Source organism: Anopheles arabiensis, chromosome 3, assembly GCF_016920715.1.
Source record: "Anopheles arabiensis isolate DONGOLA chromosome 3, AaraD3, whole genome shotgun sequence".
Taxonomy (NCBI): domain Eukaryota; kingdom Metazoa; phylum Arthropoda; class Insecta; order Diptera; family Culicidae; genus Anopheles; species Anopheles arabiensis.
The window spans coordinates 79,801,449-79,828,049 of record NC_053518.1 but is presented as its reverse complement, the minus strand read 5'-3'; the positions used below and the strand labels follow the sequence as shown (position 1 = coordinate 79,828,049).

Genomic DNA, 26,601 nt, shown 5'->3' with positions numbered 1-26,601 from the left:
GCATGCTCATCCCATTGCGTCAAACCGCGTACCGACCTGTCAAGGAAACTGAAGGAGCGAATATAACCATAATGTCACATCAAATTATACTTTCTGCTACGCTTTTCAATGATCCCGCGGGTGTGCTGTTGGCCGGGGAACCACAAGAGAGCACGGTGCATCGCCTGCACCGATGAGTTTATGAGTTTTGACCATCCGGGGTCCGGGCGCGCGTGTGTGTGGGATGTTAATGAATAAGTTGTCACGTTAAAGAGGGCCGGCTGTAAACCCGTTTTCCGCGCGCTTAATGTGTTGTGACTCGTGTGCACATTCTCTCTTCCCAATCGGGATGATGTTGAAGTTGCTCAACGGGCCATAAATGTCAGCAATCTCCTTTGTGTGTGGCGTTTATGTCGAGAGATTTCAAATGGTTGTTCACTATATGTGCGCATAAAAAAGGTGGCATTTAAAGATGGTATGAATGGGATTTTAAATAAAAAGGTAGTAAACGTACGAAAGGATGCATAAAAATGATCAAATTATTAAAAATGCCATAAGCAAACATTGTGTGACCGTATACATTTGTTTGATGGTGTTATTTATTTGATTGAGAGGTGACATTCAATGAATTTGACAGCAAAACATTTTTAAAACATAAAAAGAAAATTTAAATTGTTTCATTTTCAGCCAGATTTGAAATGATTGATTACACATAAACCCTGCATAGTACAGGATTGGATTTTTTAAGTAAAAATGTTGCAACATTCGGAATCTTTCATTTTAAACCATATGTTTTAATTCTTATTACAGGGTTTTCCAAGTAAATTTTAAATGTGCACATAATTATTCACCGCCTACAAAATGTTTTTCAACAGCTGTCAAATGGTGCATTTGCTTCATAATGTAATTTCAGTTTTTACACATGATTTTCAACACATCACGAAGAACTTTCAAACTCAGTCGTGTTGAAAATCATGCTGAAGAAAATAAAAATTATTGATGATGGAAATAAAATATCAGATTGATGTGGATTAACATCTTGCACGCGATGAAACACAATGTTTACATTCGAAACTGACTTGGAAAACCTTGTAATATTTAAGACTTTGGAAGAAAACAAAATACAAGGTTTTCCAAGTCAGTTTCGAATGCAAACATTGTTATTAAACGCATCCAAGATTATTTTCAACAGCTGTCAAATGGTTTATTTGTTTCAAAATGAAATTTCAGTTTTAGTCATAATTTTCAACACATAACAAAGAACTATCAAACTCAATTCCGGTTGAGTCGTTTTGAAAATCATCCTGAAGAAATTTATAATTATAATGATGGAAATGAAATTTCAGATATAAATGGAATAACATTTTGCACGCGGTGAATAACAATGTTCACATTCGAAAGAAACCCTGTATGTGATCAACATCAGTTTCTTGATGTTATACGAACGGATAAAATAAAAAGAAAAGAAGTAAGGTACAATTATTCCTATTATTTTCGAAACGTATGAAAACCTCATTGTACCTTAGGAAATATCCACCCTCCCAGGAGAATCTAGCGCTTTTCCCAACGGAAAAAGGTATATGGCATTCATGGCAAAGAAAAGGTATTTTGTAAAAGCCAATCCCTCATCGACGAGCACACATGGGTCGGACTCCACATGACCCCCGCGGCACACGGAAGCGTTAAAGCAAATCAACAGGACACACACACACACCGGAGGATACACACATTCTTTAAAAGGAAACAGCGCGTTTAACCCTCCCTTCACTGCCGTGCCAAAAGCCATACCCCTACTCCACTTGTCATATTTATTCACTGCATGCACTAAACTCCTTACCTCCTCTGCCTCTAACCCGCCACATACCCACCGCGAGCGTGTCACATTGCATCAGCGTTGAGCGGTGAAGCGAACGGTTTGGTCAGGTTGGTTAAACAGCGTCGTAGTTCCGTCCCTGGGCAAGGAGCTGAGGACCGCCGGAAATAGAGCATCCACCGGAACCACCGGGAACCGGATGGTGCTGAATTTTCGCCTCTCCGCCGCCTTCAATGGGAGGGTAAAACAACCCAGTCATGTTCATCTAATGTGTAAGCACGTCAGCGCGTGTGCAGAGCAGGTTTGATCCCGTTGGTTGCCGCCCGCTCGCTGGACGACTTTTGTCTGCTGCACCCGCGCTCAAGTGGATTTCAGCGCATCGGAATTGCATGTTCCGATGACACTCGACCTCTTCTCCACCTCTCACCCCCCGCCTGGTGGTGTTTCGTTCCAGGCCCCTCCAGGCAGCAGGGCGGACGGTTTGCAATAAATGACAACCGCTCTGACTTGACAGGACAGGGCTTGCGAAAAGAGTTATGGGGGCGCATAAATAGCTGCCAGGAAGGCATGAGCGCGCGCGCGCGCGCTCATCGTTGAGATTAAGGGTTCGCTCCTTTCACTCATATTCTTCAGCACCACCACGGCCCGTTTTGCCACTGGAAACAGGGCAAGAATTACCACCGCTGCCAGGTTAAGTATGCCATTTTTCTTGTTCACCATTTTCCAAGACCGAGCAGCAGGCATCTTTGTGTGTGTGTTGGTGTTATCTCCCGGAACAAACGCAGCGATTTTCCAGCCAAACGGTTGTGGGTTGCATCTCTCCGACTCGCGAACTGCTGCGTCCTGGTTGAAAAGGCTAATTTTAGCAATGCCCTTTTACCGCGTCGCCGCCGCGTGGCGAAAGATGAATGAAAAGCGTGAACGCGGCGCTCTCTTTGTGCGAGTGCATCTCGCGTACGTCACCTGCCAGACTGGTTTGTGGCGTCCAATATGAATTGCCTATCATTGCTCACTATCGCGGTAGCGGTTGGTGTGTCGCGTTTTTTTTTTTTTTTGTTGCGACAGACGGAAAAGCCGTTTTGCCGTTTCTACGAAATTGGCATTAGCCGCCTGTCTAGGTTGGATTTTTATAAATAGTTTCGTTCGTGTGAGGTGATGAGAATAAGGATGCTGTTTTGTACTTTGTTGAGTGTGTCTTGAATTGTGAATGCATTATCTATCGCTTGGCAAGAACACATGTTCTACAGACACAAGGCGTGTAGTAAGGGATGATGATTTAAACAATCAAAACAATCTAAAATAATCTCTAAAAATTGCATAAAAATTGCAAAATCTATGCCAAGATTTAATGGGCTGTACTACTAGTAGGGGTAGAACGGAATATTCATCAAATCATTAAGTTTTTCGTAAAAAATACTTCGATTAGTCGAGAAAAAAAATGCTTTTTCAATTTCAATAATTAATTAGATCCTTTTTCATATTTGGAAAACATAAACATATAAAACTTAATAATATAAATATGAACAATATAAATGAAACAAATTGCTCTCATACACTTTATCCAGTCTAAATTAAAAATAAACTCTTTTTTCTTGAACTATTTGTTCGTAGAGTAGAGTTTAGATTGGAGATACGGGAAAACCTCGACATATGACCCACTCGAGTTACGACGATTCGCAGATACGACGATATTAATTTGAGTGCTTGCAGTTGTCAGTTAGCTAAAACTGAAAGATATTTTTTTAGTTTTTATACTGATAAAAGATGCATACACATCTATGAAGAATCCGCAACTTTCAGTATTTGCATATTTATTGCAGTCATTGATGCATTGTTGAAAATTGCCTTCGTTCAAAATCAAATTCGAATTGGTATTATTCTGGTTAGAAAGTTTTGTCAACTCCTAATGAAATATCGAAAGATAAAATATTACACACTTCTTGTAGAGCTAATACAACAATTGCAGAAAATACTGTAGCTGTATAATGTTTTAATTGAATTTCGCAACATGCCGCATTTCGTAACATCGAAGAATCGCTCTTCACTTTGGGCTGTATTTATTGCACTATCCACGATCTTAATCATCACTTGAACGTTTGCTCATCCGTCAAGAAACTCAAACGCAGAAACAATTCTGCCTGCGTCACACGCGCAATATCTTATCGCGTACCATCGCACTAACGACTTTCGCATTCGTATAATTACTTTTTTCCGGGTTGTATTTTTCTACCATCGCCATCACCGCTTCCGCGCGAGAATACACGTTCGATTTCCGAACGCGCGATCTGTCGTGCAGATTATGGCAAAAGCAATTATGATTTACTACAGCACATTAACACCACATCTCCAGCGCATTTATCGCAACCGACAACATTGGTCACGGGACGCGCTGTCACTGCCAAAAACTACGACCCCACCCCGCCCGAAAACGTATCATCTGTGTCGCAAAAGAATAAAACTTAATTAAAGAATCCGCAACAAAGGCTGTGTGTGTGGCTTTGTGTCCTTGTATGTGTGTTGTGTCGCTCCTGTCTTGTCTTTGCTGCTGGGCATAAAGGCAGCAGCAGTAGCTCATGGTTCATTGGTAATGCCGCTGTTCCGTATTTAATTCCGAACAAATCGATTTCGATCCGATCGCGGCCAAGGAGAACACGCAGTTGCAATTGTAAATGAGGAGGAAAGCATTACTGAAGCATGACGATAAGGTGGCGCCGCGGGACAAATGAAATTGTAGCGTTAAATAATTAACACAGGAGCGCGCACTCGTTGGCATTTCGGGCACGAAGAACCTAGCAGCTTCTCCCACTGGGAATGAAAAAGGAAAGTGGAAATGGAAGTTTTCTTGAAGCGCGCCGGGGCACTGTTTTGGTTGCTGGAATAAATTCTTCTCCAACGATGGCACGATGATGGCTCTATTTCTTGTGCTGTGCTTCCTGCTGCGGTCAGCACGACAGCCAATTTTACTTGCAGACCGGGAAAACTGTCGCAGGGGAAAGCATCATCACCGAGCCGAGTCAGTCGAGCGGCAATGATAATAAATTAATTACGGTTCGAATATCTTTTCCATCCCCCATTGCTGCCAGCCGCCTAACGACAAACGGATGCAAACGTATCCCGATGGTAACGTGCAGCGAAGGTTAGGGCTGCATTTTCACCCCTCGCTGTGAATTTTTGTTTCCTGCTTTTCGTTCGATTTTGGCTACGAAAAATCCATTAAAAGGAATTTCCTGTCACAAGAGGCGGATAACTGCCTGCAGAAGGAAAGATCTGTTACTCGCCCCCGGGAAATACCCCGGGAGTAAATGTTACGGGTGTTCGATTTTAGCACTGCCCGATTGATGGTGAAGTTTTAATGGGTCTTTCCCTACTACTGTACTGTACTGCAATGCAGAATTTTGCACACTGCCACTACCGAAACACAAATCATCAAATCACCAAAAGATACCCTTTTCTGCGATTGCTTTCCCTGCTTTCTTTACAATTCGGTCCCAGGTTTGGTCACTTTTTCTATTAACCTGGGGGAGTTCTACCCCGGTTTGCAGTAGCCGCAGTACGCCTCACGGCCACATGCCACACGTTTGCTTCCTGAGCTGTCTGCTGCTGTTGTCAGCTATCGCTCAGCCAATTACGGGTTCGGGTTTTCCCCTGAAAAAGCCATGAAAATCCTCGAAGGATTTGCTGTGTTGTTGTGCCCGTTGTACTGCAACGAATGAAGCGCGTGAATCGGGTTTCGGACGGCCTCTATCGGCTTTGATCTTTTTTCCGGCGTTCGCAAGAGGTTGCGTTGTGAGGTTAAGGGTTCTGCATTTCCCTAGGGTTCTGTAGTTGCAAGCGATAAGATAGTGCTGGGCCAGTTCCTGAAATGATAAGTTGCTGGAACGATTTGTTTAATGAGTTCTTGGGAAGATATTATTTATGTAATATATAAATTCAAAGTTAATGTTTACTTTCCTTCTCAAATAGTAAACTTTAATTGTACTCTATGGTTCTTTCATTAATATCTGAAAAGCAAAAACCAATCGTCGAACTGAACATTGAATTTTAATTAATACAAACTAGTGAATGCTCTTAGATAAACAATTTCTACCCAAACCAAAACATTTTCTACCCAAACCAAAACCTATAAATCAGAACCATTTTTTGTGTTAAAGAAGCATTTTTAAGATTAACAAAAAACCCTTCATATTGATCAGAACATTCCCGTTCGTTACAAAAACAATTCATCTCACCTCTAACGATCAGTTTTCAAGTGTAGCGATTATATCAAACTCGTTATCTGTCCACACATAGCATCCCTACCGGTCTTTCCTGTCTCGCACCCACATGAGAGGGAAACAAATTGGAAAATATTAGCCTGCTGGAGTTGGGCACACCTCGCCTTCCACCTGTACTGGAGCGAACTACTCGCTCCCATTCGCTCACTCACCAACTGCTACAAACCGATTCGACATTAAACAGAATTTTTGATATTCGGCTCAACGGATGGCTTTCCGTTTCTTTCAACGCCCTTCAATCGTTGAAGGCTGAGCTTGATGTTCATCCTTTCGTGTTCTTGGTGGGCCACAAAGACAAGAGTCGTCCTGCACAACCGCACCGTTGCACCGTTCGTTTGAAGCCGTACCAGAAAACGGAAATGCAAAATTGGATTATCTGTACCAACGGCAGCTACGGAAACGAGGAGGCAAATATTTTTCGGCACTTTCGGCACCCTCTCCCCCCGAATGCCGAGCCGAAAACGAGCCAAATTGCGTTTGGCAAAGCGTTCCCTCCTCAACTACATGCATAGCGAAGCAAACGTGCAACGCAAATCGTAACGATAAGAAGAGGGAAAGCAAGGGGAAAAGCGCCAAGATATGAATTCTGATTGTGTCGGAAAATTGAAAAATTAATATTTATAACACAAATTGATATTCGGTGTGTACTGTGTGATGCGTGTGTACAGGCACGCTTAACGACGAAGAATCTGGCGTCTGGCGACATGCCCAGTGCCGGTTTGGTAAGGTGCTGAAAAGACGAATCGCAACAACGCAACAGCGTGTGGCATCTTTGCAAGAGATAGCGAAGTATATGCAGAAGGGGAAAGGGGGACAAAATCCGAACGAACACGGAGACAGAGAGATTTGTAATGTCGTTAGGATCTTTCACAAGGACATCGAACCAGCTTACTTCCAATTGATTCCACACGCACTGCTGCTGCTGGTGCTTCTTTTATTTACGACACAACAGGATCTTACCACACATACACTGGGAAGGGTGGTATTCTTTTCTTTCAACGAAGGTGGTACGCATCAGGCTTTACCTTTACTTACCTATCAGACGCAATGCAACAGGGAGCGTATCTTAGAGTTTACGAGCACGAAGATACCTCTTTGTGTGACGAATCCAATCAACAAGCCAACTGTTTTGTAACTGCCAAGAAAGAATCGGGCGATGATTTGATGGAATCTTCCCCGATCGATTTGACGTACAACCAGTGCCAGCTAACCGTGTATGTGTGAGTACTGTGTCGTTCCTCACTTATTGGCGCAGCGAAGGCGAATCTTCATTCAAATCTTCCAGATCCTGTTATTTGCCGCGAGTAGGACGGGCAGAAGCGGGAAGCCTTAATCAGATTGATTTCCTTCGCTCTGTTCTGGCGTACATGAGAGTGGCGGGTGTGTTTTGTTTTCTGATCACCTAATGATGAAGCATTGCCGGAATTTCACCTGCCGTCTTGGCTAATGATACTTGATAGCATGTTGCGAGAGGGGGTGGGATGATGATTTACCGCCGAAAGGTATTGTTTTTAAGCTCGTTAGGAGAGGTTAGAGATGAAAGCGCTCGAGAAGACAGTAGCTGGAGCTTGAATCCTTAAGTGATTGACATTAGGCTTCTTATTGTACATCTAATTTAAGATGAAAACATCAACTATTGACTACAGACGCTCAACTCATCTTAAAGACTGTAACGGTTTATGATGTGAATGTGCAGTAGGTCGTCACCAGAAGCCGATCCGATTGTGATACATTCCTCATTCTGTCAGCTTGTTCGCTCCGCCACATGAAAACTAGACCACCCGCTAGCGAACTCTCCACGCTCCATTGAGTTCCACTCTGGGGTTGGAAAATAAAAACGAACAACGCCTCACACTCCCTATTGTCTAGCGAGATGACTTTTTGGGATGAAAAATGGATTTTTATCGAACCTGGTGTGCCTGCATCCCCATCCTCCAGCTCCCAACTCCGCTGAGAACCTTCAATATCTCAGATTTATGGACCATTATCGACTGACCCAGTGTGTGTGTCTGTGTTCGCCTTTTTTCGATAGTTCGCCATTCCAACGCCCAACAATGGCGCGATGGTGTTTGCGTTTGTCTGCAATGAAAAATGGGTTTCCCTAGTGCCGGGAGAGGGTTGCGCCGAAATGTTCCCCCGGGAGACGTTATATCCGAACCTCCAACCTCACCATCGCTCAACTCCGAAACCAATGCCGTGCCTCGAAAATCAAGTCACCAAATCCAAACATTACCATTTATTGAATTGTTTATTTATTGCACTTCGGTAGTGTCGGGAGTTATTAATGTTGCTTCACGGCGAGCTGAAAGATCATTTTGTAGCCGCGGTATCGGAGCATGGCAGCGTAAAAGAAATGACACCGCACCGGGGCGACTAATGACTTCCGAAATTATGAAAAGAATGCTGCTACTTCTACGACGCTCGGTTGCAAACTGCATCGAAGAAGTGTTCCCGTGCTGCATGCCGCAGTCGTTAACTCGATTTACTGGAATGATAAATGGATGCATCGAAGATTAATTGCCATCGCGGGCAGCATGGTTTGGCGGGAGTGAGCGGGATGGTTTGGCGCTGCCTTGTTGACGCCTTTTGCGACAGAATGTGGAACGCGTCGTGCTCACCGCCAGCCTAACCTGGAGTGGGAGCAAAATAAACCAAGCTAAGTCGACTACGGTTCAAAAATGGGTACACGGGTGCGTAGGAATGCATCTCGTTTTGGTGGTTCTTTAGCGACGTTGGAAAGCAGGAAATGTTTTCTTCGCTCCCCTTCCTGTCATTAATCGTTAGCAGCGGGATTAGTAGTGGAAAAATAACCCATTTTAGGATACTTTTCTGCAGAATGCTTCAGCTCGAGAAATCGTTCACTAATCCCAGTTTTTTTTTTTCTTTTCTTTCCATCTATTCTGCAGGTAAGAAACGGACGCTTGACAAATCCATCTCTCAATCATGTCCAGTCAGGAGGGCACTGGACCAGTTGCCTGAAACATGGTCAGCGTTGGAGCAAAAAAGGTTTTAAATAATCTTTGCCACCCAGTGTAGACAGAGTGGAAATTTATGATCAACCAACTGAGCAAAGAATCGTTGGGTTTAGGCCTCATCGCTATCACGAACCACGCATTGGATGTCGTGCTGATGTTTATGTTTTGCCTGTGAAATGGTCTTACCACGAACAAGCAATAAGCTATATAAATGGACACCATATCGGGCCAATAAAAAGGGAACTCGCTAACGTTTAATTTCCCCAATGATGACTTGTTTTCGGATATTCGGAACGAAACTATTCTACGACTTAGGATCTCCACAAAAGTCATTAAATACTGACACCAAAAAGCAACCAGCAGTTGCTCGATTGAGATCATATTTCAAAGATGTATTTAAAGACCAACTTCGGATGGGGAATTAAGCGTTCCGTTCCAGGTTGCAGTAGCTACCCGCCACCCTGCGATAACTTTTAATTACTTACGTCCAGCACTGCCTTATCGGACTGACGTCGGGTGTTGCATTGATAATTCCTGCACAAACACGTGCATCAGCACGTCGGACAAATTTACCCAAGTAGGTACATGCGGGCATGCTGTTGAGCCAACCAACCACTCAGACACACCGTCCAACTGTAAATCCTGCTCCGGTTGCCGAACACCGGTTGCCGATTGAGGATTTTTGGGACTTAACCCAACAACACGTTCTGCTCGTCGCCCACGTCGCGCGTCGGAAAGCTGAGCTGTGATATAAATGTTAAATGTGCAGTGGGTAGAGAGGGTGGGTAGCGTGTGCCCAAATTTCCAGCAGCTCAGTAGCTATACCTGGTACACACGCACACATACAAGCTGGTGCGCGTGTCCTGATCCACACACACGATTTTTGCGGAATGGTTGGTTCGCCCAAAGTACAAACCGGCACCCGCAAGGCAGGCGGAAGAAGAGGTTGGTAGGAGGAGTTGGCGAGGAGGTAGAGGAGAGTCTTGTTTGTTTATCATTAACATGTATTTGGTCCGTTTGTTTTTAGATTGCGAAAATCCAACTTCCCCCTTGTTGCACAAAGCCGTGGCGTGTGTGCGTGGTTGCCTACATTCGGGCGCTCCAGGATCGAATCATGTTTCATGTTGCTCGCGTACGCGGGTGTGTGTGTGGATGTATTTGGCTGGACTTGTCGTACAACATGGAGGAAAACGCGCATTGAGGGTGTGCTGTGTGTACGGCAGACATACACACGCACGGGGCACGGAAACAGCACGTGTGTTGCGTAAAATTTATTGCGCACCCCGGAAGTTCCTGTCGCAGGGCTGGCGCACTGGCACAAACCGTTGAAGTTGGTTCCTGTTTTCGCTCGGAAATAGACACGCGTAGCACATTACTCTATAGCGGCAGGGGTTAATATAGCAGTAGAGTTTGGAATGGATGGTGCACGATGGTGCACCCCCGAAATCAACCGTCAGTAGTTTGAGCAAAGCACAGGCGCCCCCGCCACGTATGTCCGGAAGCAGAAGAAATGCCGGCCATGAACGTGCCAATCTACATTGGCGAGGGGTGGAGTGCAATTTCAACGGGAAAAAGGTGTCTGGATACCAAATTAGGTATCGATTAACACACACGCGGGCAGACAAAAACTAGCATGGCGCGCGCGCCTCGGACGAGGACGTTGCGTTCACGGAAACCGAATGAGCCGTCCCGAAAACGAACTCATCGCTCGTTCACGAATTTACATTTCAATCAAACGGGATTCACGCGGAAGGATTTAGTTGTAATCGATTCGCGGGCGTACGGATGTGCCTGCGAGGTTCCATTCAACAACCTGGGGTTGTTAGAATCGCCGATCAAATCGACCCCACAGGCGCCCTTGTTGTTTCTCTCCGTTTTGTGTTTCGTTGCTCGGAGGATAAGTTTTGTCATCAACAGTCTCTCACCCTCCTTCATCGCAATCCCCAGGAAATGAACTCCCATCACGCAGCGCTGGATTAAATAATTGATTCTTTGCGCCCGTTCCGTGCCCAGACACAGTCGAGCGGGGTAGCTTTAACTGGACCTACTGGGATTAATGTGTGTATGCATGGGTGTGTGTGTGGGGTACGATTAAGCTATAAAGCGAGCGCGCGCGGGTGGATGGGTTATTAATATTGTACCGAATCAAATGGGATGAAAATTGATCCGGAATGGAGCAAATGGCAAATGCAACGGGAATGAATATTGCAGCGAATGCTGAAGGCTCGAGCATTCATGAAGGGTCATTTTTATGCAAAACAGTTTTAATTGGCTCGCTGTTGCAAGCAAGGATTTGTTTTCACCTTTCGGGGCGGGATTTCATAAAGTGATTGGTTTCTCTTATTTAAATACACAATTTTCCATTGCAAGTGTAAATTTGATACATATACAGCATTTTTTCTATTCGCTTTTTGAAAGTTGAAAGCTCTAGAAATTCTAATAATCGTTGTCGTTGTCAAGATGACGTACAATGTTTGTATTACATTTGTGGATCATTATTGCAAAAACGTAGAATTGTCTTTATAAAACAGGTACCGTTCTGATTCAAATTACGGACAGCTTCAAACTCCGGACATTCGGCATGTTTTAAACTCGTTTCTTCACATTTTATTCCTGGTCATGCGGATTTTAAATTTCTAGATGATTACCACGATGCACTAGAATCAATAAAAAATGTGACAACTCCCTAGTGGGCCCTGATGCCACGGCGAATAAATATTTTCTATAGGTCAGTTCACCACCGCAGGCATTCTTAGCAGTTTTGCTAAAAACCGACGTCAGTGTAATTTTGTCTATAATTCTTAACAATCGCGTTCACGTTCATTGAAGTACATCAGAATTCATTGTACCAGTAGTTATCAACGTGATAACAACAGTATTTTAACATGTTGTGCTCTGAATTTCATTAAAACGCCTATTTCTGTCCGGAATTTGAAGCATTTTTTATCTTGTTTTTAATTCCGGACAACAGTAAATTGTGGTTAATTGCATAAAAGTATATGTTAAGACTGTGATATAAACAAGAACAAAGATTCAGTGACAGTAAATAAATCAACGACATTTGAAGAAAGATGTAACAAAAGCCTTAAAGGCCCAACTGGGAAGATCGTCAATTCGCACAACAGTACTGCAGTTCAATTCATCTATGAACAAGAGAAAACCCGCTCTCTGTTGTCTATAAGACCGTCATCCTGTCGTTCCAGGAGGCCACCGACCCTCAGAATTGGGTGTCCAGAGCTTACAATAAGTTCAGATCAAAATAAGATTTGGTGTATGTGTATTAGTCAAGATAATTGACGAAATGTTGTGGCTGTCCGGAATTTGAATCGAAATATCGTTGTTATTTCATGCATTTTTGCAATATTTTGAATAAAATTATTGGAAATTTTTTACTTTTCCTCAAATTTAGAGGGTTTGGTTTTAGTTAACTGAGGTAAGCAGAGCTATGACCAATTAAATTTGAATTAGTAAGAAAATATTAACCAGTAATGTTTCAAGTGTCTGTTATTTGAAGCATTACTATATATTCTGATATCTTAGATATACAAATGTATAAAAAAAATCATTGCTAAAATAACCGATTATGGCAACGAAACGTGAATTAATACACCCGTAAGCAACCCGTAGCTCTTCGCTCTGCTTAGAACAAATAATCCCCTGCCACGCACTCATTTCGGTTTCGTTTGCCTTCTGGCGATGACGGAGTCCACTTGCGCGGAGGAAATCTTTCCAAAATCGCCCCCATTAAATAATGCACAACACACACACACACACAACCCTTCTTCAAACGGATTCCACCCGAGACACCACGGCAAATGTCACCGCGTCACATCTGCAACGCTCGGGGCTAATTAAAATTGCTTCCCACGCGGTCCGGTGGCAGGGCAAAATGTACGCTATTATTGTTCAAAATTCTCATTATACTTTGTGCAGACGATTTCGATGGTCTGCAGGTCCATCCCAAACGGCACACACACACACACATGAGGGCTGCCCCCGGTACCAGCCGCTTCACAGGTTTTCGGTGCGTCAAACGCAACAGCCTGCCGATGAAGTGCGCTCTTACCAGTCGTTTTTCATTCCACGGGGGGATCTCGTTTGGATTGCTCTCGCGATGCAATATAATTTCATTCATCACACAAGGTGGTGGACACGGCCGTGGTGCATGGGAAACAGGCCTCTGGTACCTGGTTTAGAGAAATTGCGCTCCATATGGTCCTGCCGAATTCCGTTATTGGTTAGGGCTAACAGAGGCGAGCATCCGTGGGCAATCCACTGCTCTGTGGAGGTGATCAATAAAAGGCTTTCATTTTATGACGGAAGTCATGCAGAATCCGCGAAACGCACGGTGATTGGTTTTTTGCGGAATTTTGGCGCACACTGTAGTGCGCCTGGAAGGTATGCAGCGTGCCCAACATACTCAACATAGCCAGTGGATGATATATGATCGCTATCTTGGCCCCCGCATCCGGATCGAACTGTTCACCTTCGGCAAGCAATTTTTCCTTCATATAATGGAACGAGTTGTGTGTGTGTACGCGGAGGGGCAGCCGGGAGAAGAAAATTACGCAAATGTTGGTCAGTTTTGTGCCGCAGCCCCACCCGCATAAAGGAAGCGCATAAAATCGCGTTGATTTGAAAAGGGCGGAGTACACCACCCACCCTAAAATCTGCCTGCGGCATTGGTTTGTATGAGATGGGGCTTTTATGGTTTTTTACACGGCTTTCTCTGTGGGAAATAAATTTTCCAATCCACAAGCAAAGTCAGACAGAGGCTGCACGGTATGTGTACGAATGGAGTCTGCTTTCGCGTGTTGGACTGTAAGAGCTACACTGCTGCTGCCTGGTATCATCGACCGGGCACGTTTTCCATTCTCAATTGTCAGCTCGTTAAGGAAGGCTGGCGTTTTATCGCTTTGCTGTGCACTTTTTTTGGTTATTGTCTTTGCGGTGTAACGTCGTACAAATCCTTTTTTCGTTCAACGGTCTTTTTTTTGTGGCGCGGTGGAGATTGAAAGTTGGTGTGAAAAATTGGTTACCCACAAACGTCGGTGTCGGGTTGGTCTTTGAAGAGCAATGCACTGAGCATAAAAAAACGACATGAAGTGAAATCTTGATGGATCCTTTTTTCCTTTTACAAATCCACCGTAAGAAGTGTTGGATGTTGAGGGAGTTGATTTGACGGCTCAGGAGAAAATGTACGCTGCCTTTTGGTATTCCAACAAGTTAACCTTTTTATCATGTCACGCTTGATTGGTTATTTTTTTGTAATATTTTCTTTACGTTAAGCAACAATGCTTAAAAATTGAATTTGGTTGTAACATAGAAACGAACACTCTTAATTTTATCAACAAAATAATGCATAGCCATTTCAAAGAAAGTTCCGTATCTTTCATTGTTTATTTTATTGGTTTACGTTTTAATTTTTATTATTATTATTATAATAATAATAATTATTATTATTTTTATTAGTTTTTTTTCATTTTTGTTATTACAGGGTTTCCCACGATTTATTGGTTGGTTCCCATCAATTTTTTGTGGGTTCCCATGTTTGTTTGGTGCGTTCCCACGGTTTTTTGGTCGTTTCCCAGAATTTTTTGGTGCAATTGTATTGATATCCAATCGGAAAATACCAATAAATTATGGGAACGAACCAAAAATCTATGGGATACGACCAAAAAATCGTGGGAACGCACCAAAAAATCATGGGAACTGACCAATAAATCGTGGGAAACCCTGTATTATTGTAATTATTATTATTATTATTATTATTATTATTACTATTATTATTATTATTAATATTATTATTATTATTAATATTATTATTATTATTAATATTATGATTATTATGAATATTATTATTATTATTTTTATGATTATTATGTTTTTATTATGATTATTATTTATATTATTATTTAAATGTCTATTATTATTATCATCATTAGTATTATTTTTTATTCACTCGACAGTTTTATCCTAACAAATTTAGTTAATTTAATACATTACTTAAATAAATTACATACATAAATACACTTAAATTCAATCGCAGACTGCAGTATTCACGGTTTTTTAAATTACTTGCGCGATTCGTTAAAACTAAACAATTGATAGACTTGTTTAAATGCTTTGCTCATAGAATGGGGTCGGATGAGCCATATCTTGTTTTGCTCCGCGCTATACTACTTAGCAGGGAACGTGGGCGTAGTGGAACCATTGTAGCAAACAATTCAAGTCGTTGGAGTATAGATGAGCAGTTGATGTTCCCTGTTAACAGTAGACCTCCGACGAACATTCGTTGTGCTACGCGACGTCAATCTATGAGTGTTTGCAGTCCAAGTAACTTTAATCGTGCTTGATAAGATGAGTGCTAACTATCTGGAGGGTTTTACCTTTATGGCAAATGAGAAGGGTTTTTATAGGTTTCTCTTATTGCTATTTTACTCATCTACGGTACGTATGATTCTTTAAAATAAATAGAATGAACATGGCTTCAAGTTCTCAAACATTTGCTGTTGAAGCAAAAGCTTAAATTGATTGTATTTATTGACCACATCAAGATAAGTGGCTAACCAAATATTTTACCCACCTGTTATCCAATATCTTTAGTAACAGAATGAAACTAATACAATTCCCAAAATGACACAACTATTGCTGGCGCTTATCGTGTTTCGTCAGTTCTGCCAAATGCTGATTTATTTTAGTAGCCATTTTGCTTAAACCATTATTATCGGTCACTTACAAGCAGAATGTTCCGACCCTCATGCGTTGACCACCAAATAGATCTTTCAAAAAACACTCAAATCTTGGTATTATCACCTTTTCCACATACTTACTATCCACTCTACAGGGAACACCGCCACACACGTGTGTAAATCGGTGGTGGAAATCCGGCCGGGATAAAAAAGTACTGATTTATCTCCGTACGGCCAACGGCCACAAAAAAAAAGCGACACCAACAGCGAGAGACAGAGAGCAACCTGTCACAAAGCATTAGCCGTCACTCACTTTCAAGAGTTGTCGCGGGGAGTCGAGTTTGCCCGCAGTTGTGTTGTGTTATGTGCCATAAACAAACTCTTTGATATCCGCTACCGCCCGCTAACGACGTGTCAGTGAAACACACCGAACCGTAAAGGCGGTTAAGCAGGCTGGCAGCAACAAAAGTAAAAAAAAAACATCCCCCGAAAACAAATGGTCGGAAGAAAATCATAAACATAATGCTTTCGAGCGCATAAAATAAATGATGTGAGTTTCTTTGTGCGGAAAATGGTTTCGCTATTTATCGTTTGCAGGTGTGGTGCGTTGTGTTTTGTGCACACGCACGCTCTACCTGTGCTACTGCTGGTGGTGGTGTGAGATCCTTCGGATCCTTCCACAGTTTCCCGGTTGTTAAAACGGCCTCTCGGTTTTTAAGGTTTTCCATAAGCGCAAGGGTGAAAGCGTGTGTGTTTTTTTCTACTTTATATTGTAGCCTAGTTTTTTTGTTGGGTCGCTCCCTTAAAAGCAGAAAGATATTTCTGCTGCTTACGCATCCCCTTTTTTTTGTTGTCGTTGTTTCGGTACAGGCGCCTGTATTCAATTCACTCAAAGCGTATCAAACCCTTGCCCGCACTAATGGGGTGGTAGGCAGTATTTACGCATCCGTACATAAAAGTGCGTCAGAAGCAACACCCATAAACCGGCGGTGACGGACCTCCACTGGCTTGCCGGCAAACAACAATCGGTGGTTCCGTAGGGCTTCGGAAGGTTTTTCTCTTTTGTCGTTCGCAGGAATGGACATTCCTTTGTCTGGGATTTTATTTTCGTCAAAGTCCTAGCATGTGCTAAAACGGGGTTGTCATTTTGTTTTGCTATGCAGCAAGTGGAAATAAAATCATTTAATATTAAAAGTGAAGCAGATAAACTTCCCCTTCGTATGACAAAAATAGCACGCTACATTGTTCTTTCTGAAGTCAAAATTTCATGCTTGGAATTTAGGCACTTTATTCAACATCTGAATCTGTACCAAACCTTCGCTATCTACTTTAACAACCAACCTCGTTTTCTATTTCACATTATTAAAGGGTTATAATTAATAGTTTCAAGGGGAAATATAAATCCCATCCCATCCCTTTGCTATGCATCACTGCCAACTAAACCACACGGGGATAAACAAATTATCAGAATCAACGGCACCTTCGGCTATCGGGACGCAGTTGCGGCAGCAAAGGTAAAATAATAGCCATTTTCTGTAAGCATAAGCGAGAGCATCATTGGGCTGAAATCTTCCCTGTTGCCTACATACATCCCAAAATCCCAAAGCATCCTCCATTATCAACCAAAAACGGTGCAATATTTTTGCAATTTTAAAGAAACATAACCTTCTCCTTAAAGCGAAACCGCTGCCACATCTCCTAGTGAACGTTGGTGGTTAACCGTTGCGTCCGTGCTGCCTGGTGCCTGCTACGTCTTCCGGGAAGTACGAGCGTCTCTCGGGACTTGAGAATCTCGTTCACCTGGAACCTGTAGCCTGGAAGTTTCTTGAATAGTCAAACATTTAAAATCTTGCAAAAACAAACTCCCCACCCTGACCGACCGGGTCTTAAGTTTTTGGGGGGCCGTCCTTTCCGATAAGGTCGGCAGTAAAGCCAACTTTCCTTTCGGGCAAATTCTGGTGCACAAAGGTAAAAGGATGAAAAGTTTCACCCACTCTCCAGGGTGGGCTGCTTTTCCTCAATCCCGTGCGCTCCGGCATGCTCCGGTGACGACTACGCTCTTACTGTTCCGAAGTAGGCAAACCCCGGCTAAGCGAGTTGACAAAGAAAGCCAATTATCGGGTCAATTTGGGACTTTAAGTTCTTCCGCGCCTTCAGTCCGCTAAACAAAATGACCTTATTTTTTACTTCTTCTGGGCGAAAATCTTTGGTATATCCTCCGTTTTTTGGGAAAGCGGCTTCGATTTGAAGCCCACGCTCGCTCTCGTCACTCCTTCGGTGAGCTTCGAGCGGGTTGGGGCGTCCCAGAGTGTGCGTCCCGTGAATTACTTTTCATCCCATCGTGAAGGGTTAATTTATTCAAATCCAGTGCATTAAACCTATTTTCGGATGAGTGATTTTTGCACGTACCCAGAACGGGCCGGGAAGGGTCATTCCCTTTTTTGGCGTCCACAAGGCGGCGAGCCTTTACCTGTGACACTAAATGGATCTAGCGCGCGGGGTGTACCGTCATAGTGCTTTTTCGGCAGGGTTGCCAGTGAGTTTTTTGGGGTACACAACTCAACAAGACTGCTCTTATAAACCTTTATTGTTCCACACCAACAGCAGCAGCAAAAAACTCTCAGTTGTCAAAACATCTGGTTCCAATCAGAGTTAAAAGTGTTGGCGACCTTCCCCCAATTGACGCCTTTGTAATGCCAGCCAGCAGCGGCAAACCAAGGTGAAGAATACTGATTGTTTTTTTTTGTTTTTAATTTCCTCTTCGTTCCAAAAAATCTCCCCCATGGAGAGGAGCCTCAGACAAAATACGGAGAATGTCGAGGCGACGAGATGACAATCAAATTCAATCCCTTGCCTCTGCTTGTTTGCATGTTTTGGAGTTCAACGAAACGACACGGTGCGAGATTAGATGCAAGCCACTGGCACTAGCACACGAGATTGATGCCCCCAACAGAACCAAGAGAGACAGAGAGAGAGGGAAAGTTTATTTGGATTTTCCAGTGAAAAATATTAATAAATTTTCCATCATCCCACAAACACTTCAACGGGCGTGTCGTCGGGGACGCCAGCCAGTTGTGAGTGAAAAGGGCAACGTCTTTTCGATCGCACAGCAGCTACCCTTTGACACTGGCAGTGCAAAGGAAACGTGTATTCAAATAAGAAAACGAGAGAAATCCCCATAAAATCCTAACTGTCGTTGCTCTGGTACAAATTGGAATCAAATCAACTCGTCGTAACAGCTGCATGTGCTCTTGGTTTGCTTTATTTAAAAACACAACTTTTTACTGTAGGTGAAGGAGTTGTTCCTGGCGCTTCTGTTTGTTGGTAGCATCATTCTAGAGAAATGTTAAGAGTTTTTTTTATAATTCATTATTGCCTATATCGTTTGAAAAATGACTTCAACGTTTAATAAACTTAATTATATAAATAGTTTTTTTGTAGAATATGCAGGTTCTTGCAACCCTTTTTTGATATCCTATCTCTGTGGAACGCATTAAACTGTGATACCCTTTCTCACGGTCTAGTTCCGTTTCAAATTATAGCTTTAACCTATAAATCTATAATTTGTATCGCGCGAAGCTAATCCTATTTTCCGTGAAATGCACCTTCAATGTCTGCAGCTCGTGTCGAAATAAAAAGAAAATAAACGATGAGTCATTCACTGGTACGAGCGAATGATTGCATGCTTAATAGGTTTCCGACAGCGGTCTTTATGCTCGTAACCTCCCTTAAGGATAAACCCTGTGATCCCTTGAAGAGATCTACTGTAAAGGAAATTAATTGAGAACTTACACCATGTCGGAAAGGGTGCATATAGTGCAAGCGAAAAGAAGCAACTCGCACTCGGGTACTCGGCTTCTCCCATGCCTAATCCAGCGTCGGGCGAAGGCGCGGATTCTCTCGATTGGAAATGGATTCCGGATCGATGTTTTATGAAGCGCAGATTATGCTGAAAATGATAGGGCAGAATACGCGCGCTGCATCTGTGTAAATTTGTATGCAAAAAAAAAACTCTCTACAGGGAAAAGGGTATCGAAAAGGCACTGGCAATGCACGAAGCAGTAGCAAAAAATATCCAATCACTAACAACAAAGTGCGTTGCGGGGATTAGTTTAAATTGAATCAATTCCCCCCGTCTTGGTTCAAATAGGCGTAGCTGAAAAAAAAACAGCGCTCAACTACTCACCCCAAGAGAAAGCGAACCCATATCCTGTACGGTGGACCAGTACACTAGCCCGCTCGCATGCACTGATGCACGGTGCATCAGCAACGGATTGACCCGACGCACAGGTTCATGAAGTATCAGGGGAAATAGCCCGTTCCCTTTTGCATGGTTCCAGCTGATTCCTATTTAAACCCGCTTCTCACCCAGCGGCAGCATATTTCAATTGGTAAGCCTTTGGTGGTGAGGTGGTGTACAGAGCGAACGCGTTAAAACAAACTCACCCGACAAAAAACGCCGAAAAACGATCAATTCCCACCAGAGCGGGGGAATGAGTGTGATGAGCAAAAGCAATACACACACACACACACACACAAAACATTAAATGCATCCGAACAACACCCTTTTCGACCGTGCGCAAAACCCAAGCGCGTGCCAAATTAAGCCGTATCAATATCAATTGCAGCGACTTCTTTTTTTCCGGCCATTTCCCCCGTCGCACGCAAACGGATTTCCGGTGATGATGGGTTCGGGTTTGCTGGTCTTTTGTTTTCCGTTCTTCACTTGGGTTAACGGCTGCAGTTGGGTGATGCGCTTTGTGGGGAGGGTCTTAAAATTGTGCACGTGCTCGGGGCGTTGCTGCAAATTTGTGCCAGATTAAGTGGAACGCTTTGCAGCGTTATTGGTCGCGTGAAGAAAATTGTCTCGATTTTCTGGTGGATGTTGTGGGCTTTTTTTGGTGGCGGGTTTATACTCCTTTTTAAGGCATTAAGGTTTTTTTAAGTTTGACAACTATTTAAAGATTGACGTTTCGTGATTTTAATTTCGTCAACAAATCATGCGCTAAAGGTTTCAGATGTTTAAATAAATTAGATTAAATTTAATACACAATAGATAGCAAATATGTACAAAAAGAACTTTTTTTTTAATTAATTCAGCAAAGGTATTCTTATGAACCATTTTTAATGTTGTAAATCCATAAAAATGCACAGAAAAATGGCAGAATAATGAATATTTCAATTTATTCAGACAGAACTTTCAGCTTTCTTATCAAACTGGCAAATGCTGTAAATACACTTTAAAGGTGGAAAAGGATGTTACAACTAACATTTTTACCGATTTATTTTAGTAACCAAAACCGAAAATATCAATCCAAAAATGTTATCAAATAATAACATATGAATAGCCTTGATTCCACGGAACTCTGGTCAATATTACCATTTCCCATGGCTACGGAAAATCGAGCAGAGTTCGATAAATCTTTTTCTTGTAATTTTTGCCATCTTCTGTAAGCTGGATGGCACGATGTTTTGCTTGTAAACGATTCTAAATCTTTTTTTGACGATGAAATGGGTAAGATTCGGCATCAAACAATCATTCCGTGAAAAGTTACCTAATTTATATTCTTGAAAAACCTATAAAGGGGCCCTTTCCGTTTTAAGCTCGTAAGCTGAAATTTCAGCCTGTCAGATGTTTGCATTGTATAGCAGTTTTCGAGCAGCTATCTAAGTGGGTATAATATACAGGTAGGCTTATCCCAAGGTGTATGAATTTAGAAGGCTTATTTTTATCGCTTCTGCTTCTGAATGAAGATTTTAAGAGTGTTTTGAGTATTCGTCAAGCCTCCAGAAAGCTTGTTAAGGCAATAGCTTTCACCCGTCCTGTCAAAAAGTTCAAAATTGGTTATAAAAAATGCTATGAAACCACCTGGACTACATACACTTTGATTCTGGATTCCACCACCTGATCTCTGTAATGCACCTTGGGGTAAATGTAAACAAACCCGTGTTTTCAAGCAGGTACTCGAATCTAATTCTAGCTTTGAGGCTAGAATAATCTAGACTGAAAATTGCAAGTTAGTTTTATGTGTGGTTTTGTAAGGAGTGTTTACATGATTTCAGCTTCCAACTGTCAAACTCCATACAAAAAGCTGACTAGAACCGTGAAGGGCCCTAAATATGGATTTTTAAGTCCTACTCTTTCAAAAATTGGTTTAATATTTGAAAATATGCTTTATTAAACCCTTTCTGCATCAACTGCTGTATTCGTTCCAATACAGTGAGCCACATTTCCCGGAAACAATCTGTAATACAATCCGGGGTCTATTCTTAGCTGTGCTGCACCAATCCGTCGCGCACCGCAAACTGGTGCATATTGCAACCGACGACCACCCATTCGGTCAGTACATCCGGTGCAGCCGGCAAGATGCAGCGGAAACTTAACGATCTCGGGTACACCATCCTTTGATCGACTGTCACAAGAAGCGACACCGACACAGCGCAACATATACCCGATTGCGATGCGCCGACCGCCGGATGACAGTTTGCGTTACTTTCGCGTAACACGCCTTAACGATTCGCAACCTTTTACTGCACAACCTCAATGGATGGATGTGCAGATCCGTTTCCCGAGACGCTCATAATTCACTCATTTTCTTCACAGATTATGATGTTAGTGGGTTTGTTTTGTTTTATTCCCTTTTTGCCTTCAGTGCTTCATTTCGTTTGAAGTCACCCGAGAGTTGCTGTCAATCGGTTTATGGGTTATTTTCTCGCTACTAAATGTTGCTGCGGGACGACAGATTAACAGCTGCTACCCGCTAAGTACATGGAAGTATCGTGTTGTGGAAAATGGTACCATCATGTGCACCGTTCCGTTTCCTTTTGTGTAATCCAGTGCGCACCAGTGCAACGGTGCAAAACCGCATAAAGTTAAAAGCGGAATGGACAGATGGATGGATAATAAAATTTGTTAGTCATTAGTTTAGTGCCAAAGTGACAGACACGCACACATACACGCGATGGAACATTGGTTTGTATGTGTGAAAACTACACTCACCCTTGTCGCTGCAGGGTCATTTTCGTTGCATTCCGTGATGGTTGGCGCTGCGAGGATGTCGGTTTGCTAGTTTGCTGTTTTTATCTTTATACAACCTTTCGCTGATGCGACATGGGACGCTCCAGAGGGAAATTCAACTCCCTCATGAAAAGCATATTCATTTCCAGCTCTAGGTGGAAAGGAAACATCCCCAACTGGCGACAAAACGGTTTCGCTTTCTCGCAGAAGCAGCAGCAGTAGCAGCGGCATCATCGTTATCTTTTAAATGGAATCATCCATTTTCCAAAACCACAAAACCGTCCACCGGGACACACCACCGAAGGAGAGCGGCGGGAGGGTTTGTACGCTTTTTTACTGCTTCTTGGTTTTGGTTTCTGTTCCGTTGTTGGCTACCCGTATTTATGACAAATGACATTGTCATTTTCTTTCCACCTCGTATAACATCCTGGACTCTGGCCCCCTCGCATCCCCGCCGGGCGCGGTAACCGATGGCTCGTGTTCCCAGCGGAGCAGTGAAAAGCGGACAGCCAGCGCTGCGTGGTGCCGTGGACGGGAGATGGCAGCGGCAAACCAAAAATGCAAACACGAAACCAAATTAGAGCTGTGATAGCTGACTGGCTGGTATGCTTGTTTTTCCCAGTGGTTGGCGTGTTGCTTGCTCCGTAGCACAACATATTGTCACTGTCCGGGTGATTCTTTAAATTTACTTTGCATTTTTTGTGCTGGCCTATTCAACCAAGCACAACGACATATTTGGTGGTAGTTTGTTTGCAAAAAGAGAGCTTTTGGGACAATTTTTCTTATATTTAAGCTGCAATCTCATATCTGTTTTGGGTACTTTATTTGATCCTACAAATATCGTATCAGCCTGAATGTATGCAAGCAGTGTATCAAAATCACATTTGTTGTGGCATAGACATTTTTTTGCTACAAATAACGACAGAGGGCAAACACTACTATTGCATGATACATCATTCCCAAGAATTATGAATCGATCTTTCCATAAAATAGTATCACGTTGCTTTTTTGTATCTCTTGGCAGAATGAAATAGACCATTTCCAACCATATGCTAAATTCCCAAAACACCGCAAACCACCGGGTTGAAGAATCTTTTTCTTCATTTCTTCCTAACCTTCGTTAGCGCCACTAGATGGCGGTCAGTTTCCGGTACACCACGGCGAAGGCACCGTAAAAAGCTTTATTTTGTGGCGGGAACCTTTAGTCGATCATTCATTTTCCATTCATTGTTCACTTCCGTACCGATTTTCGTGAAATGTCCTTTTTTTTGTTGGTGTATGTCATTGGACGGGGCTTTGTGTTTTTTTACTTCGTTTGCATACACGACACGAAGAGACCAGGGCGGTAGAAGAAGTGGCTTAGGCGCAGTATGGGATGGGTTTGTTGTGTATTTTTTTGTGCCGAATTTTGATTCGCTTTTTTCAAGAGTTATTTCCGGAGATTTTGTCGGGGGAGCGGTAGGCAACAGGAGGAATGTGAAAGCGAAGGTACAGATGAATGAATGAAAAAGTCCATCTCTTTAGCTTTCCGTGGTATAATGGTTGGATGAGGGTTTTTTTTTGTGAAATATCATGCTGTTTTTGGCAAATAAAAAATACCCAACACACGAGAATAATTAAAAAGCTGTCTTCTGGAGCGAAAGTGAGATTTTCATAAGTTTCTTTTGAAAGAGGTACCTCGTACCAGTTGATACTAGTTGCCCTCGAATTCTTTTTGGGTGTGGAAATTGAAAAGAGAAACTCATTTCAATATATTTCGAGAAAAGCAATTTCAGATAACGATTTACCGAAATACATACAATTAAAAACACAGTCTATACAACTCACTGTAGCTGATTGGTTTAACATTTAGAAGAGTATCTTGAGCAATAGCTTTAAGGAAATTTTAAATGTGCCGATACAGACTGTGAAACTTTATGCTATGTTCGTTAACGACCTCTCTTCAATCCATTAAATGAACCCCTGCAGGTATGCAACAATTCAATTTCGGCTTTAGCCATCCTTTATTCGGCTACCGTTACTTTGAAAGTGATTTTACAACAGCGCCATTATTCAGTGTCCCCAAAACAGTGTTCCCTAGCCTTGGCTCTTTGCAAACGCTCCACCGTAAAGTGTGTATTGAAAGAAATAAACGGCCACAAGTTGGGTAGATTTCAATAAAAATGGCTTATTTACTTAACGCTTGCCCTGCTGCTCATGAAAATTCATTGCAATGACCACGGCGGGCTTACCGGAAACTCGCAACACACTCTCGGTGCGATAATGCTGGCAACGATGACGGGAAGTGTTTTTCTTCTTCTTCTTCTTCTTCTTCTTCTTCTTCTTCTTGTACTCCCATTTAAAACGCTCACCACGGGGTAATGGAAGTCATAAAAACCGTTTGTCGAAGGAAAATCACGCCGTAACGCAAGCTTCCTTCGTTTGCCACGAGTTTAACAAGCTGTAAGAAGAGTGGAAAAACACACAAGCAATACAAAAATACACTCGCCAGAAGCCAGACACAGGGCACTGCTAAAACCCACCTGCCATCGAGGTTAAACGGGTGGAAAAAGTTTTCTACCCCGATGAGCCTTTTAAACCTCTCTCACCCCCGTTGTTTGCTTCACGTTAGTTTTCCCGCCCGCCTTCGAATACGTTCCACAGCGCGTAACCCGCTCTCCTAGGTGCCACTAACGCGTTACACGTAGGGTGCATTTTATTGTAACATTTTTATTTTACTTTATACTGGCACTACTACCTGCCTGCCTGCCGTCGTCCTCGCTGGTACGGGGGACACGGCTCGGGCAAGTTTACTCAGCAAGCAAGTTCATGCTTTCGCCTTCCGATTCCGACCCAAGACGTTATTCTCCCGGTTGAAAGATGCTGAAAGCTTCCAGAAAGTGGAAAAGGCACTTTTTTCGATCCTTAAAACTTCAATTGTTCTACCGACGAGGGGTTTACTTTTTTTCCCCAAGCTATGAATGTTGTTGGAAGGTTCCTGTTATGTCGTTCACTTACCTTTCCCTGGAACGTTACGGAAACTCCAACAATAATATAAAAAAAGCATCCAAGCATCCCGTATCCCCGGATGTCCTCTTTATCCGAGGCTCCTGTGACGGCTAGCCCCCCCCCCCCCCCCCAGCACGATATGAGTAAACTTTTCAACAGCCGAAGAAAAACTGTTCCTGGCGCACTTTTTATTCGACACCATCCGACATCGTCAATCTCCGTTGCTCGGTAACGATGGTTCCGCACCCGTCCGCTATCAAAGAGAGAAAAGGAGAGGGAGATAACATGGGGGAAAGATGCATCTGATGAGCTGTCGTAACCTCTTCGGTTCGCAAAACTGAAGCACCACTCAAAAGCGGCTACTAGGTATCCTGGTCACGGCACCAGTGTACGGTGAAGCGCTGTCATTTATCTAGCCGCAGTAAAATACGTAGTACCAGCGTGGATGTGGAAATTTTTGCACGTCAAATTGATAATAGATGAATCTTTTGTCGGGTTTTCGTTGGTGTGTGTGTATGAGTGTGTGTTAGTGGCATGAAGAAATGGAGATTGATGCATCTGAAATTGCTATTATTCACGAACGCGCTACGCGGCGAGAGATTTGTTTTTTCGGTGCGCTCGGTGTGCACAGAAGTGTCGTTGATTGATATTTGCTGTTGACACTTGATGGTTGGGTAGGATATTAAAATGTTTCTATACAGAAAAGAACATGTGCTAGTTTGAAGTAAACACCTGAAGGGGATGTTTCAAGGTGTTTAAGTACATGGTTGTAGCATGACAGGTTTTATTGCTGCTATTTATAAAACAGAATGAGAACATAGATAGGAAATGACATCTTTCAAACTACATTTAAGAAATATTA

General features: G+C 42.8%; 1 protein-coding gene across 6 annotated transcripts in view; it reads left to right on the top strand.

Moving 5' to 3' along the window:
• LOC120899703 overlaps positions 1 to 26,601 on the top strand; it is a 425,694-nt gene that overhangs the window by 365,739 nt on the left and 33,354 nt on the right. The window lies entirely within an intron of this gene.